The sequence below is a fragment of the Lampetra fluviatilis genome, chromosome 50, assembly GCF_964198595.1.
Source record: "Lampetra fluviatilis chromosome 50, kcLamFluv1.1, whole genome shotgun sequence".
In the NCBI taxonomy this organism is placed as follows: domain Eukaryota; kingdom Metazoa; phylum Chordata; class Hyperoartia; order Petromyzontiformes; family Petromyzontidae; genus Lampetra; species Lampetra fluviatilis.
In genome coordinates this window covers 4,401,523-4,418,986 of record NC_136324.1, presented here as the reverse complement: position 1 = coordinate 4,418,986, position 17,464 = coordinate 4,401,523, and the positions used below count along the sequence as shown (strand labels likewise).

The following is a 17,464-nucleotide window of genomic DNA, read 5'->3' as shown; positions in this document are numbered from 1 at the left end:
GAAGGATGATCTAGGACCGGTTCAGATATCCGTGGTCGGTGTTGTTGGTCGTGAGTGGGAATCGAGCTCGGCTTCGCCGGGTTCTTAGCGCAGCGCTACGCTAAGCCACTACAAAGACAAAGATCTCCCGCGTAGCCTTAAAGAGACTGTTCGGGCAAGTGCTACCCTGCCGCTCTGACACACTACGTACGCGCACACACTACGTACGCGCGCACAAACACTACGTACGCACGCACACTATGTATGCACACACACTACGTACGCACGCACGCGAACACACTATGTACGCGCACACACTACGTACGCACGCGAACACACTATGTACGCGCACACACTACGTACGCACGCGAACACACTATGTACGTGCACACACTACGTACGCACGCACGCGAACACACTATGTACGCACACACACTACGTACGCACGCACGCGAACACACTATGTACGCGCACACACTACGTACGCACGCGAACACACTATGTACGCGCACACACTACGTACGCACGCGAACACACTATATACGTGCACACACTACGTACGCGCACACACTACGTACGCGCGCACACTACGCACACTACGTACGCACGCGAACACACTATGTACGCGCACACACTACGTACATACGTGAACACACTATGTATGCGCACACACTATGTACGCGCGCACACTATGTATGCGCGTGAACACACTACGCACGCGCACACACTACGTGCGTACGCGCACACACTACGTGCGCGTGCAGACGCAGCAAGTCCGCGAGCCCAGAAGACTCAAGACACTATTTCCGCCCGGCTGTCCGAGGGAGCGGGCCGAGCGCCGCACGGCGTTAACAATGGCGATTGTAAGTGGCAATATGCAATCCTTGTAGATAGGCCTTGACTGGAACGGATCAAGGGGAATTGTGGGGGGGGGAACTTGAACTGGGTCGACGCGCGCCCGTAGCACCGGCATCGAGATGGTGCAGAGAGCGGGGGGTGGGGGGGGGTGCGCTGGAGCGGCCGTTCACTCCACCCCCCCCCCCCCCCCTACAAGACGCGTGGCACCGCACAGCAAACTCTCTCGTCGTCGTCGGGATGAACAGATTTTGTTTGGTGCCGCTGCTGCTGCTGCGTTGGCTGGAAGTGCACAGTCAACAACAACATTCCACGCGTTCCGTGGTCAATCACAACACCGCTTGTGCGTGTGTGGCCTGTTAAGGGGGAGACGTATTCGGTTGGCCGCGGATCGAGCAATGCCTCTCGTGGATGGGCAATGGCTCTTCACAGCGCGTCAGTGACGTTGCCTGAAGAAGGCTCATTGCCCGAAACGTCGCCTATTGCATACGTTTGTTTCCTTCTAAGGCCACACACACACACGGACGTACGCGGTGGTATTGATGTTGACACGAGAACGCGTCGAGTTATTTCACGTCGTTGTGTGCCCTGTGTTTGGGTGCAGGACGACGAATATTATTTTGAGGGGTGGCGTGACATGTAATGTTTTGGGGGGGGGGGGGGAGGAGGGCCGGGCGTGGGGGCTCAAATTTTTCTTTCTAAACAAATGAAATCGATTTAAAAAAAAAAAATTAACGCCCAAAATCAAGAGCCACCTCTGCTCTAAGGTTGACACCGGCTCTACGCGACGCACAGCGAGTGACGCGCAGAGGGCGCCGCGTCAGAGCCCTCTGCGTCGGTGATGACAAAAGGGCTGTGACGAAGCCTCCCTTCCCAAGGAGTCCGGAGCAAAGACGAATCAAAGGATTGGCGCACACAATCACACTCTGCTTCTTGGCACATCGTCCTGGTGATTGGCCCCCCCCCACCCCACCTGCCCACCACCCCCCACCCTCGCCACCACCCCACCGGTTATGCGAAAATACTGAAGCGGCATTCCCATGACCTCTGGGTGGTTTTTGCCGGTCCCGGTTCACGACTGGCGTCTGGTGGGTTCCGTTCAGATTCCAGCCGCTAGCGGTGCTTGGCCAGACACCCGGTTTTGTTGTGACTCACAGTGCGGTGGCGGTGGCGGTTGAACACGGTGTGCAGGATGACACCAAACAATCCGTGTGTTCGGCCGGGTCCGCAACGCGGACAGAGGAGGAATTGGCGAGCTGAAGTTCACCGGCGTGGAAAACCACTGTACGGTAGGAAAGTGATAAGGGTGATGACTGACCACCGGTTGATGGGGGAGTGCTGGATCATAACAATCACCCCGACTCCCACTTCGAATTCTCTCCGGTACTGCCCTCCACTTTTCCCCCCCAGGTCAGGGCAACACGACTCAGACCCGCCCCACCGTCCCCCAGACACTGCGAGCCCCAGCGCCTGACTATCAGTAGCCAGGAGGCGTAACACGTTCCCCCAAGTGAACGGAACGAGCGTTTTCCAAAACGAGTAGTTTTCTGTGGCGAGTTGCGTCATCACATGCACAGCGCATCTCACATCGCCGCAAAATCCACAACACACGGAGGCGCGTATATCTATAAAATACATTGTATATATAGTTTAGTCAATTAACGAGTATTGGGGGAGACAGAAACACCCGGAGAAAACGCACGCGTGTGAGCGAGGGGGAAACGCTCTATCCCCGCCTTTCGCTGCACCGCCTTTCTCCTGGCGAGCCCAGGATTACGACTCCTCCTCGACGCCCCCCTCGCCTCCCCACGGGGGGTAGGGAGTTTCACAATGTCATCCGTGTGTGATCCATCAACCCTAGCTGCTGCTGCTGCCTCTCCACACAGTGCACTTGTGCACGTGGTTCAAAACTGACTTTGCAAATGAAGGCGGGGGGGGGGGTGGTGGAAATTATCACTTCAGATGTTTTGATCGCTTCAGATATCTCATCGCTGAAGATGTTTTTATCGCTTTAGAAATGTTATCAACTAAAAATATTTATGCAACCCGACGGGCGATCGACCCCCATCGCAAAACACGTGCGCGCTCTGCTGGATTGTTATGATTCGGGGGGGGTGCGGGGTGGAGTGGGGGGCCAGGGGGGCAGGGCGGGGGGGGGCTTGTGGATACCAATTCGATTCGAGAATCGCTTCCTTTTTCTGTCCAGTTTGCACCGTCCTGTTTTGTACCGACAAAGAAACGCGGACTCCCTGTTTCTCTCCATGATGTAACCCTCGGCGGGGGGGCGTACCCGCGCGCATACACAATCCGCTCGACCCACCTCGTCTCTGGCTGCCTCTTCTTCAGCGTATCCCCCCTCCCACCGCCCCCCTCAACCCTCCCCATCGACCCGACCGGACGGGATTTGCGGGGAGAGCTTTGGATGTCGGCGGCACGCACACCGGGGCGGCGACGCCAAGGGCCCCGTCGACGGATGCCGTTTGTCGGAGGTTCGCCGTTCGAAATCGGGCGGCACGGGCCACCCGCTTGTGGCCACTAGCGCCAGGTGGTGACCTCTAGACCCAGGTGGTGGCCTCTAGCGCCAGGTGGTGGCCTCTAGCGCCAGGTGGTGGCCACTAGCGCCAGGCGGTGGCCACTAGCGCCAGGCGGTGGCCACTAGCACCAGGCGGTGGCCTCTAGCGCCAGGTGGTGACCTCTAGCGCCAGGCGGTGGCCACTAGCGCCAGGCGGTGGCCACTAGCGCCAGGCGGTGGCCACTAGCGCCAGGTGGTGGCCACTTGCGCCAGGTGGTGACCTCTACCACCAGGCAGTGGCCTCTAGCGCCAGGCGGTGGCCACTAGCGCCAGGCGGTGGCCACTAGCGCCAGGCGGTGGCCACTAGCGCCAGGCGGTGGCCTCTAGCGCCAGGCGGTGGCCTCTAGCGCCAGGCGGTGGCCACTAGCACCAGGTGGTGGCCTCTAGCGCCAGGTGGTGGCCTCTAGCGCCAGGTGGTGGCCACTAGCGCCAGGCGGTGGCCACTAGCGCCAGGCGGTGGCCTCTAGCGCCAGGCGGTGACCTCTAGCGCCAGGCGGTGGCCACTAGCGCCAGGCGGTGGCCACTAGCGCCAGGCGGTGGCCACTAGCGCCAGGTGGTGACCTCTAGCGCCAGGCGGTGGCCACTAGCGCCAGGTGGTGACCTCTAGCACCAGGCGGTGGCCTCTAGCGCCAGGCGGTGACCTCTAGCGCCAGGTGGTGGCCTCTAGCACCAGGCGGTGGCCACTAGCGCCAGGCGGTGGCCACTAGCGCCAGGCGGTGGCCACTAGCGCCAGGTGGTGGCCACTTGCGCCAGGTGGTGACCTCTACCACCAGGCGGTGGCCTCTAGCGCCAGGCGGTGGCCACTAGCGCCAGGCGGTGACCACTAGCGCCAGGCGGTGACCTCTAGCGCCAGGCGGTGGCCTCTAGACCCAGGTGGTGACCTCTAGCGCCAGGTGGTGGCCTCTAGCGCCAGGTGGTGGCCTCCTGCGCCAGGCGGTGACCTCTAGCACCAGGCTGTGGCCACTAGCACCAGGCGGTGGCCTCTAGCGCCAGGCGGTGACCTCTAGCGCCAGGCGGTGGCCTCTAGACCCAGGTGGTGACCTCTAGCGCCAGGTGGTGGCCTCTAGCGCCAGGTGGTGGCCTCCTGCGCGGAGCCGCTTCGATGAGTACGCGCGCCCGGCCTGGCGCTTTCAACTCGCACCTCCGGATGGTTGAACATCCGTCGCGACGTCACTCCGCCAGGGGTTCAACTTCGTACGACTACGACGACACCACAAAATGCATCAATTCGAATGGCACTGTGGCAATAATCGCCGTCCGTTGTGAAAACTTGGCAGGATCCTCATGGAAAAAACGCGCCACGAGACTTGGTGAAACGTTCCCATCATAGGTAAATGATTGGGTTGTTGCTGTGAGGTGGTGGTAAATGATTATTATTTTTTTAAATCTAAAAACCCACGCGCTTTGCGAGCGTTAAGAATCTTTAACGCGTAAAACGCCTCCGCCAGTATCGTTCGCCAATTCCATGCTCGGGTTTGACAAGGCAACGACCTGGTCGCACTTCTTGTCGTACGACCCTCCACCAGCCGACAGAAGCGAACAAATTAAAATTGTTTAAACCACGCGACGATTACTTTCGTTTCAGCTCCGATCACCGGTTAAAGCTGCAGAATAAAATCCTCACGGCCAGATTTAGCAGCGACTAAAGACGCACGGCATTTAGCTGGAAACAGCCCAGGAAGTCAGAAATAAAATTGTCACCACGGTGAATACCTGGTTTAATAACAATGTAATTTTATAGAGCGTCATTCATGCAGTTGCATCCCGCAACGCTGCAACATCAATTCGCCGGTCCCTTACACGGACAATGAAAAATTTAAACCGACACTTAGCAAATAAAAAACTAAAACGTGAATATAACGAGAAGAAAAAAAATTTACACGTAACAAGAAAATGACCACCATTGGAACCTCATTTGCCAGTAGCAAAATATGATCATTGTTTTTTTACCCTTTTATCTGCCAACAAAACTGACACCTTTTTTACAAGGAGTCATGTTTGCATTGACCACAATACCTGCAGTCGAAATGCAGACAAAAAACATAACTCTGATAATATTTGCACTGTCCTTGAAATTGATTGGTCCACACCCAAGACAGCTTTTCTTAGAGCCTCGTCTCACATGATGTTGGACCAGATGACGCCAAAAGGCCAAAAGGCGTCATCTGGTCCAACACCATGTGAGACGAGGCTCCAAAAGGCGTCATATGGTCCAACACCATGTGAGACTAGGCTCTAAAGAAAGCTGTCTCAGGTGTGGACCAATCAATTTCAAGGACAGTGCATACATTATCAGAGTTATGTTTTTTGTTTGCATTTAGACTGCAGGCATTGTGGTCAATGCAAACATGACTCCTGGTATAAAATGTGTCAGTTTTGCTGCCAGATAAAAGGGTAAAAAAACTATTATCATATTATTATTATAAGAAAATGATCATTAGAGAAATACAAAAAATCTGTTCGGTCTCCGTTCCCCAGGCCACAGTCCCAACATTTTCCGGATCTGCTTTCAAGAAAAGTTCACACGTACGCATATACACGTATCGTCGTCATCATGAGCCTTGTTCATTCCACTGCTGGATGAACGCCTCTTCCCCCTCGCACCACCCTCAAGCCGACGCCACCTCCCACGATCCAGCGATGCAACAATCCGAATTAAACTAGCTGCACACGATCCGATTCAATTGCTCCGTCTCCTGACTGTTGGACGTGCTCCCGGTGGACGCATTCCATTCCTTGTTGGCTGCCACTCCGTAATTAGCCTTCGCCATCGGCCACGGTGGCGTGATGTTAACTCCCTCGCCTGGTATGCAGGAGGTCGCGGGTTTGATCCCGACCCCGACGACTGTATATTTGGAGTTTGCGTGTCTATCTCTCTCTCCGTGTGGTCGCGTGGATTTTTCTCAGGGTCCTCCGGTTTTTTCCCCCACCACATTTAAAGTCAATGTCCGTTTAAAGTATGTGGCTGCTCTAAATGTCCACGTGATGAGCCACTTCGATGAGCTGTCATTTGTGGCCAGGTCGCTTCTGAAAAAGATCTACACAGCTCAGTGGGACCATACCTGGTAAAATAAAAAGTAAAAAAGAAATCATAATCGTCACCACTCGTCTAGCCACGACCCTTCGAGGACTAGACACAGTGAACTTACGTAACAGAAACGTTGAAACTAACAGCTGTTCCAAAATAACAATTCCTCGATCGCGTTTAAATCATCTCGTATGTTTCGGATATAAAAAAAGTGACGTTTAATTACGAGAGTTAAGCTATGGCCCTGAGCATTGCGTAACCGCTCCGGCGGTGTCTCTCCGCACCACCAGTAGGTGTCACTCAACCACAGACTCGGAATAAGTTAATCACCATCATCAACGCTTACCAGTGCCGGATTATCCTAGTAGCACAAGCAGCTACATATGCTACGCCCCCCCCCGCCCGCTTTCAAGGGCCCCGCGCTAAATGCTTTCAACCTCTCAAATCCGGTTCAGTGATTAAGCACTTGCTCTATTACTATAGTACTATACCGCCTTCAACTTTTATGAACGACTGGGTGTTCAAGATTTGAAGCTTTCGTGACTGCAAGGATTCATATTCTCAAGTTTTTTCGGTAAAGTCATATAGGTCCTGAGGACGGAAGCTTGTGTTGCCTCCGAAACGTCGTGATTTTTATTTTACTTTTATTAATTTAAATTTTTTACCTACGTGACTTTACCGAAAAAACCAAAGAATATGGGTGTTTAAGATTAGCGATTTGTTGTATTATCTGGCTGTATAGCAAATGAAAAAAAAAACAATTACTTTACTATGAAAGTAAAACATGTGTTGCCAGGTAGCCTTTGAAAAGCATCAAGTGGCTATGCCGGATCATTACGAAGGACGTAGTTTTAGCCTATCGGTTTTGGCGTCGAAATGGGGGTCTGGTATTGATTCGAGCGAGTTCGACTCTGCAGGCGAGCCAACGCCGTTGAAGAATCACCATGCACACTCTCAGCGGGGATGCCGTGCGCGCGTTTGTCTGAAACTTTCTCGCAGTCGTTCATGTGGAGAGACGGAGGATTGCGTGTTTGGCAACCATAAACTATGTAAAACTTTTTACTTTGAAACTATAAGCTATTTTTTTATTTGTACCAGGTAAGGCCCCACGGAGCTATGGATATTTTCTTTCAGAAGCGACCTGGTCACACATGTAAGCTCAACGAAGTGGGCTCATCGTCACGTGGACCATTTATTGTAGCCAAATACTCCAAACGCACGTTGCTCAACGTGGAGGGGACAAACCGGAGGACCCGGATACAAATCCACGCGACCAACGGGAGGAGAGACGCTCAAACTCCAAAAATACAGCAGGCGTCAAGAGTCTGGATTGAACCCACGGCGACCTCCTGTATACCAGGCGAGGTAGTTAACATCTCCCAGCCACCGTGATGATGATGAGAGAGAGACACGCAAACTCCAAATATACAGCAGCAGGCATTAGGGTTGGGATCGAACCCACGACCTCCTGTATACCAGGCGAGGTAGTTAACATCTCCCAGCCACCGTGATGATGATGAGAGAGAGACACGCAAACTCCAAATATACAGCAGCAGGCATTAGGGTTGGGATCGAACCCACGACCTCCTGTATACCAGGCGAGGTAGTTAACATCTCCCAGCCACCGTGATGATGATGAGAGAGAGAGAGACACGCAAACTTCAAATATACAGCAGCAGGCATCAGGGTTGGGATCGAACCCACGACCTCCTGTATACCAGGCGAGGTAGTTAACATCTCCTAGCCACCGTGATGATGATGAGAGAGAGACACGCAAACTCCAAATATACAGCAGCAGGCATTAGGGTTGGGATCGAACCCGCGACCTCCTGTATACCAGGCGAGGTAGTTAACATCTCCCAGCCACCGTGATGATGATGAGAGAGAGAGAGACACGCAAACTCCAAATATACAGCAGCAGGCGTCAGGGTTTGGATCGAACCCACGACCTCCTGTATACCAGGCGAGGTAGTTAACATCTCCCAGCCACCGTGGCGCCCGCAGCTTTGGTGAGAACGACCACGACGGGTGGACAGCAGCAGAGCACCGCATCGCTCCCGATGTCTCTTTCGGCAGAGCCAGGGTCACTCAGAATCCCCACGGCCATTCAACCCCCCCCCCACCCTGCCGTCCACCTTCTTGTCCTGGAAGTTGCCAACTCTCTCGCGCCAAAGCTGGAGGTCACACAAAACTCGCCGGCTCTCTCAAAAAAATATAAAGTGCCGTTGTAAAACCACCAACAACAAACAACAAACACATTCATTCGCACGACATGAAACAAAAAGGCCATCCTCTGTCTCTCTCTCTCTCTCGCTCTCCTTGGCCATTGCTTCATTCCGCTAGACGGGAGTCGGCCTGGCATGTTAATGTGACAATCGAGGAGTTTCGTTCGGAACCATTGGCCTGGCCCCAAAGCGCGATCCAAAGAACTTTGGTCAGCAACCAGGCGGAATCAATTGCGTGAGCGAGGGAAGAAACGAAATTTAATTTTAAAAAATTGCGTTTTCAGCTTCGGGTTCATTGCATTTGTTACGCGGATGATTGGCTCAGTCTCGCTGTTGACATCGCCACAAAGTAGTTCTCAATTTAACGACCTTTCAGGCAACGGGGATGATGGGGCCGCACACCAGGGAATTGAATGCTCGACCTTCCCAATCGCTGCGAGCCGTTCCGCTCTCCCAGCTGCAGCCACCGGGGTCGGATATTTTTTGTTTAATTTGTTTAACTTTTGGCTGCCGCGCCGCAACCACCATCCGTCGGCATCAAGGTGATGTTTAATTAACGGTGATGGATTGGGGGGCTGGGGAGATTTCCATCAATTACCCGACGATGCCACTTTTGCCGCCGCTCCGGCTGCACGTGGCCCTGTCACCCTGCAGCTCTGTGGAGTCATGGAGGGTCGGTGGATCACGCCGCACACTCCCCCGGCTGTTCGAGAGCACCTATTAAGGTCAGTATTGCGCACAAGCGAGTGGTGAGCTGCGGGTTGCCGTCGTCTTCCCCCAGTGCTGATGTTTGCACGCTCTTTTTCACACGCAACAACGACGACATCAACAGCCGTTCGCCACTGGGTGACGTCACCACGGCGCCTGTGCCAGGCTACGTGCACCTTGAGACCAACAGCAACAACAACACAACAACCGCCATTCGCCACTGAGTGGCGGTGACGTCACCACGACGCCTGTGCCAGGCTCGGTACACCTTGAGACCAACAACAACAACAACACAACAACCGCCATTCGCCACTAAGTGGCGGTGACGTCACCACGACGCCTGTGCCAGGCCATGTGCACCTTGAGGCCACGTGAAGTGTCGAACACCCGCTGGCAGGAGGTCACGGGGCAGACCCAGCAGGTGCCACGGGTCGACTGACTGAGATGACCTTGAGACCACAGACACACACAGCCGTTTCACAGACTGTTCGGACGAGTGCTATTAACGAGCACCTCCGATTAGCACGGTCAGCGACGTACGGTGCGAAAGAAATCACACAAATATACATATGAAGGCCGGGATGCACAGAGTGTGGGTGGCCAGCACCAAGCCCTGCCGGATTTGCCTCCCCCAGTGATAGTGTTTACACACCGCATCAGATACTCATTTAAGGCTGAGTCGACCTAGAGAAGGCACAGGACTGGTTCAGATATTCCCCGCTGTTATTGGTCGTGAGCGGGAGTCGAACCTTGGGTCGCCGAGTGCGAAACACAGCGCGCTAACCGCTCCACGACCGCACCCCACTCCCCACTAATCATACATAAAACACAAAGAAAAGATGCCCCGTATAGACTTAACAGACTGTAGGGGGCAAGTGCTGTTAGCGAGCACCGATGAAGGCCGGAACGGTACACGAGGGGGTGGGTGGCCAGCACAACGCCCGACCGCCTTTGTCTCCCCAGTGGCGATGTTTACACACCACACCAGGTACTCATTTAAGGCTGAGTCGACCTAGGGGAGGCCCAGGACCGGTTCAGATAATCGTCACTGGTGTTGGCCGTGAGAGGGAATCGAACCAGGGTCGTTAGGTTCATAGCGCACAAACACGTGAGGCCGATGCAGAGAGACACACACTCTCCCATACACGCTCAGACACACACACACACGCACTCTGACATACACGCTCTCACGTACACGCACACACACTCTCACACACACTCTCACATACACGCTCTCACACACACACACACTCTCACATACACGTTCTCACACACACTCTCACATACACGCTCTCACACAGACTCTCACGTACACGCTCAGACACACACACTCTCACACACACACACACACACTCTCACATACACGCTCAAACACACACATGCTCAAACACACTCTCACACGCTCAGACACACACATACTCAGACACACACACGCTCAAACACACTCTCACACGCTCAGACACACACATGCTCAGACACATACACGCTCACACACTCGCATCATGCGTGAGTTAACCTGCCAGGGCATGTTTGCTATTGACAGAGAACGATAACACGGGTTGCCTGAATAACGCACGTTCATTTTTCATGAATATTCCTTGACAGTTGGGCTCACAGATTACGCGGGTCTGTTACTCATAGGCCATGTATGCGACTCGCTGCGCACGTATTACACGTGTGTGCGTGTGTGCGTGTGTGCGCGCCATTCTACTCCGGTGGGGAGTGGTGGCGCAGCGGTTAGCTCACTGCGTTACGAACCCGGTGACCCGAGTTGGATACCCGCTCGCAGCCAAAATCGGCGACGATTATCTGAACCGGACTAGGGCCTCGCCTAGGTTGACGCAGCCTTAATAGAGTACCCGGTGCAATGCGTATTAAGCATCGACACTGGGGAGACAAAGGCGGCTGTCCATGGTGCTGACTTAGCAAGCTCTTCGTGCGTCGTTCCGGCCTTCCGAGGCGCTCGCTAACGGCACTCGGCTCATTCCTGCGAGGCTATGGAGGGTATCCTTTGCGTTTAATGACATTCCATAACGCATCAAAATCCATTGTTGTGCTGTACATTATGCGCCCGCAACACAATGCGGATTTGTTTAGTACACACAATCTGCAAAATGTACAACTGCTCAACGTTAACCGCATCCAAGCGTGCCCATGGCTTTGAGGCGCTCAGTCAATTTCTCTGCCCTCCTCTTTGTTTGATGTGCACCTGAAGAAGGACCATTGCTCGAAACGTCAGGCGGAGGAGGGAAGGTGTGGGGTGGGAGGAGAGAGGAGGGGGTTAGATGTGGAAGTTAGGGGTCCTGCATTGTAATTGCGTACATCAATGTCCGTGGCAACCCAACCATCCCGAGCCACGGAGGGAGAGCGTGGAAGGGTTAAAGGAGGGGCACTTGTCACTGCCAATTATACTCATCAGCGGTGACTTCAGTGGCGGAGGTGGCGCACAGGGGAAGGACGAGAGGGCGAGTGCAGGAGGCACGATGACAGGCGATGTCAGGGGAGGGGTGGGAGGGTAAAGAGGAGAGGGTTGGAGGGGTGTGGAGGGAGGAGAGGGAAGGAGAGAGAGAGAGGATAGGGAGGGAGGGAGGTGTGGAGGCACGAGAGGAGAGGTAGAGAGAGAGAGAGGAGAGGGAGGGGGGTGAAAAGGACAGGGAGGAGATGAGAGAAAGAGAGGAGAGGGTGGGAGGGAGGGAAGGGAGGGGAGGAGAGGAGAGGGAGGGATGGAAGTGAAGTTGTTTGCCAAATGGCACGCGGATCCTCGGCGCATTGTGACGGCGCTGCCGTTTTGTGGGGACGATTCTCCGCCTCGCCGTGTCGACTGCACTCGTTGCACACGTGCCGATGAGTGAGTGATAGCCAGAGCCCACAGCGAGAGCTATCCTGAATGTTGGGTGAGCGGAATATTTTTCCGAGGTCGGACAGCCTGCGGGGGACGAACGGGACCCCTCGTTCCGTAAGATTTATTTTTTTATTTTTTGTTGTTAAATTCCGGGTGACTGAGGAGTCGCCCGGGGCGCGCCCCCGATCTCGTTGGCTCTCGGAAGCTCAGCGGGAGTTGACCCGCACCGAATCCCGACGACTCGTGAAGGAGGAGGAGGAGTGTCCCTGCTACACTGCGATGTTTGGCCAACGGCAGCGCGACGTCGTGTGCGGGTTTAGCCATGGATATAAACCAAAGCACCCGGAGGGAAATCCGCAAAGCATCAGGGAGAGAGAGAGAATACAAACTCTCATGCAAGAAAGACGCGCCCGAGTCGGGAATTGAACCCAGAACCTTCTTACTGCGAGGCACGAGTCGACACAATACCGGCACCAAATATATATATATCGATTTAAAGCTTTCGTGACTGCAGGGATTCATCTTCTTGGTTCTTTCGGTAAAGTCACGTAGAATAGAAATAATAAAATAATAAAAATAAAACATAATAAAATAATTCTCACGACGTTTCGGCCACAACGCAAGCAGCCGTCCTCAGGTGAAGAACAGGTCTGTCGAGAAGACAGTTTTAATGCTAAGACAGAGTCTGAGCATTCAGACTCTGTCTTCTCGACAGACCTGTTCTTCACCTGAGGACGGCTGCTTGCGTTGTGGCCGAAACGTCGTGAGAATTATTTTATTATGTTTTATTTTTATTATTTTATTATTTCCATTCTACGTGACTTTACCGAAAGAACCAAGAAGATATATATATATCGGTAGAACTTCATGCCACACGAACACAGATGCCAATTCCCGAAACCGATGGACAAGCAATCGAGCAGGGATGGACGAGCAAGCGAGCGAGCGAGGATGGGAAAAGCGAGCGAGCCTTTTGGCACGGCACGGCTGTCCTGCATCTGTCCGGGTCATTCAACGTAATTTGACAGATGTCTTTCGAGAGCGATAGAACCCGATTCTCACCGTTACGCCAACTGCTACTCCTCCTGCACTTGGCTTCGTGGAGAGAAACAAAAAAAAATCCCATTAATGTTATTGGAGAACAGAGCAAGGAATGGGAGCGGAGATTACATTTGAGTGGCTTTAATTTGGAGGAGTGAGCCGGTCTTTTTGATGACAAGGCACTGCAAAATCATTCCGGTTATGCACTAAATTGCCTCGTCTGGCATACACGTGAAACGCACGTAGATATATATATAATGAGCCAACTTGGCAGTATCTGTCGGGGAATGTGTGAATAGGACCAACGTTCGGACAACGGAAGAATTGTGATTAAAGAGTCACTTTGGCCGTGTTAAAGATGCCTCGATTGTGCGCAGACGGTTAAACACTCGTGTTGGAAGAGGAGAGAAGAAAAAACAACCCCTACATCTCTCAACGTCGTCGAACAGAGAACACTCGTCGTCGTTTGCAACTCGCAGCGCCGGATTTCTTTCGCATCTTAAACTCTCTAAAGGGTACCCCCCCACCACCCCCACCCACCCCACCACCACCCCCACCCACCACCATCACCACCACCACCCCCACCCATCACCACCACCACCCCCACCCATCACCACCACCACCCCCACCCATCACCACCACCACCCCCACCCACCCCACCACCACCACCCCCACCCACCACCACCACCCCCACCCACCACCACCACCCCCACCCACCACCACCATCCACCACCACCACCACCCCCACCCACCACCACCACCCCCACCCACCACCACCATCCACCACCACCCCCACCCACCACCATCACCACCCCCACCCACCACCACCACCACTACCCCCACCTACCACCACCACCCCCACCACCCCCACCTATCACCACCACCACCACCCCCCCCACCACCCCCACCTATCACCACCACCACCACCACCCCCCCCACCACCCCCACCCACCACCTCTAACCCCCACCTACCTTACCACCACCCCCATCCACCCCACCACCACCCCTCCATCCAACACCCCCACCCACCCTACCTCCACCTGCCCCACCCCCCACCGGTGGTTGCCGTACCTCTAATTTTACAAAAACAAAAAACTTACAGAAACAATTCCTCCTCCTCCTGCTCGCCGCCGTGCGCGCTGCGGAAGTTCCAGGCCCCCGCGTGACTTGGGGTGGCATAAAATCAATGCTCCGATTCTGTTCCCCCATCTTTTCTCGACCATCGCCAACCTGTCCCCCCCTCTCCTCCCTCTTCTTCAATTATTCCTCTGGCTCCACCGTGTTCCTAATTTGGCCGAGGAGGCATTTCTGTTCTGTCAGATTCCGTGCGTGCTTTCGTCTCTCTCCGTCCGTGCGTTTCATTTCTGTATCTCGCTGGGTCTCTGTGCCTCCCTGTGACTCTGTACCGTCTACCTCCGTGTCTCTCTGCAACGACCTCACGTGTTTGTGTGTCCGTGTGTCGATCTATATCGTGGGGAGCGGTAGTATAGTGGTTAGCGACCCGCGTGCGTTTCCCGCCCACGACCAAAACCAATTACGATTATCTGAACCGGTTCTGGGCCTCCCCTAGATCGACTCAGCCTCAAATGAGTACCTAAACATCGTCACTGGGGAGACAAAGGCGGCCGGGCGTGGTGCTGGCAACCCACCTCCTCGTGTGCCGTGCCGGCCTTCATAGGTACTCGCTAACAGCACTTGCCCCAACAGTCTGTTAAGGCTATACGGGGGGTCTTTGTCTTTACCTATATGTAGATGGGTCTCCGTCTTTTTCTGTGCGTCTCGCTCTGCATTCTCGCTACGTCTCGGTGTCCATCTGTGTGTGTGTGCGTGCGCATGATTTGTCTCTCTGCGACTCGGTGTGCGTGTGTGACGATCTCTGTGTCTCGGCGGCTCTCTCCGTGCCTGCCTGTTGCGTCCGTCTCGTCGCTCCGTTGCGTTTCTCGAGCTGCGCAGCGACGCGGACGAAATCTCCTCCACGTGCCTCACTCCACGTCTCTCTCTCTGTGCCTCTCACAGCGCCCATCCGTAATTCATTTCATATCCGCTCTCCCCCCCTCTCTCTCTCTCGTGTCTCCACAACGATTCAAGGTTAACACTGAAACACCTCCAGCTCCTCCGCTCACGACCCCTCACCCCTCTCCACCACCTCACGGGGTGACCCCGAATTTAGACAAATTGCCCAGCGTTCAGAGACCCATCACTGCCGTTAGGACACCGCAAACTCCCCGACTCCATCGTTTAAAGTCGTCCCCAACTGACCCCCCCCCCGAGCGGGCAGGCAATGGCTGTGGGCAATCGAAAGGTCAAAACAATTCATCCAGTCAATCGGTCAAGAAGCAGCCCTGCAATTCCCTGCTTACGCCTCTGCTGGTGTTAAGGACTCACCCCATTAAGAAGGAGATCCCAAGAGGAAGCCCCCTCTAGATGGCGTGTGATCATGCCGACAATAACCTTGGTCGTTTCAAATAAAAAAAACGTGATTACACCCAGGGTTTTACAACTTTCATATTCGTGATGCTTGTTGTTGGCCGTTGGTCGGCTTTTTTAGCCTATACACAATAACTGTGTAAAAAAATAAAAAGACACCCCCCCCCATCTCCCCCCAATAAACTGACCTTGGAAAGCTTGACATCTCATACATCACCATTCCCTCTCCCCAAACGGCAGCCCTGCAATGCAATAAGCAGCAGCAGCAACCGTACATTCGGAACCCACATCACCATCAATTGCTGTCCCAGAACTCAGTACATTCGCCTATTAACAAATTGCAACCGCGGCCGTGCCGGCTTCTAAGTAAATCACCCGTCCCGGTAGGGACTTTAGTCCGCTCATGCTAAACAGGCCAAGTTCGCAAGGGATGGGGGAGTGGAGGTGGAAGGTGGGTGGTGGAGTGAGTGCAGTTTAAGTCTGGGCATTTGAACTCGCAGTGGCGGTTTCATCTTTGCCAAGTTTTGTGCGTGTGTGTGTGTTAAAGCTTAAAGACGCAGCCCCCATGCACCGACTGCGTTCCCTAACCGCAGCACTGCTGCCAGTAAAACACAACCCTCTCTCTCTCCTCTCTCTCTCTTTCTCTTTTTGATTCACTTCTAAAACGTTCGTTTTATTTTGCGACACATCTTCTCAGTCCGACGTCTTCGTCTCAAAAGGTCTTTGTGAGATGACGGAGTCGTTCTTCGCCAGCCGCAGGATGCAATCGTCAGACTCGCCCATCCTCCTGATGGGTCCGCAGACAGCGTAGGTCTTACTAATAGGGGTTTTCCCCCTTTGTTCTGGCAACAAAACAATACTCTGATAAGTATTGTTTTTTGTACTCTGATAAGTATTGTTTTTGTTTGCATTTGACTGCAAGTATTGTGGTTAATGTAAGCATGATTCCTTGCAAAAGGTGTCAGTTTTGTTGCCAGAAAAAAGGGGGAAAACCCCTATTAGTATATTTTAGTACCGGCAAAGGAGGTCCCATGATGTAGCGTAGGTCTTGTAACTGGCCGATAATACGGCCGGTGCTGGGATCGACCTCCGCGATGTTCATCTGTACAGAAGCGTGGTCTTTGGACAGCGGTGATGCGGTTGCTGGCTGAGCATTTTCCGCGGGACGTACAAGTCCACGAACTTGCCGTTGTCGTTCTGCATGTTGTTGTTGTTGGGTCAGATCCGACTCCACTCTCTCTCCTCGTCTGTCCTCGCAGTGTGGAATTGCAATTTTTTTTATTTCACGAGGTAAGGCCCCACTTGAGCGTTGCAGCTATTTTTCAGAAGCGACCTGGCCACACGCGATAGCCCCAACAGAGTGGCGTAAATCATCATGCGGACATTCACAGCGGCCAAACACTCTAAAGGCGCGACGTTGTTCCTACATGTACGTGGAGGGGAAACCGGAGGACTCGGAGAAAAACCCACGCGACCACGGGGAGAGACACCGGAAACTCGAAATAAAACCAGGCATCAGTGGTCTGGATCGAACCCACGGCCAACTGCATACCAGGCGAGGTGGTTAACATCTCCTAGCCACGGTGATGATGATAAGAGAGATACCGCAAACTCTAAATATACAGCAGCAGGCGTCAGGGTCGAGCTCAAACCCACGACCTCCTGTATACCAGGCGAGGTAGTTAACATCTCCTAGCCACCGTGGCACCCTACCCTCTCACCATCGCCTCTCTTCCCCTCCCCCCCAGCACTTGTAACAATAACAACAACAGCAACCCTTGCTCAAC

The 17,464-nt window shown here is 53.8% G+C and overlaps 1 pseudogene; it reads right to left on the bottom strand.

The window, feature by feature from the left end:
* Positions 1–16,370: 16,370 nt before the first annotated feature.
* On the bottom strand, positions 16,371–16,880 carry LOC144948546 (small ribosomal subunit protein eS21 pseudogene; annotated as a pseudogene).
* Positions 16,881–17,464: the final 584 nt, after the last annotated feature.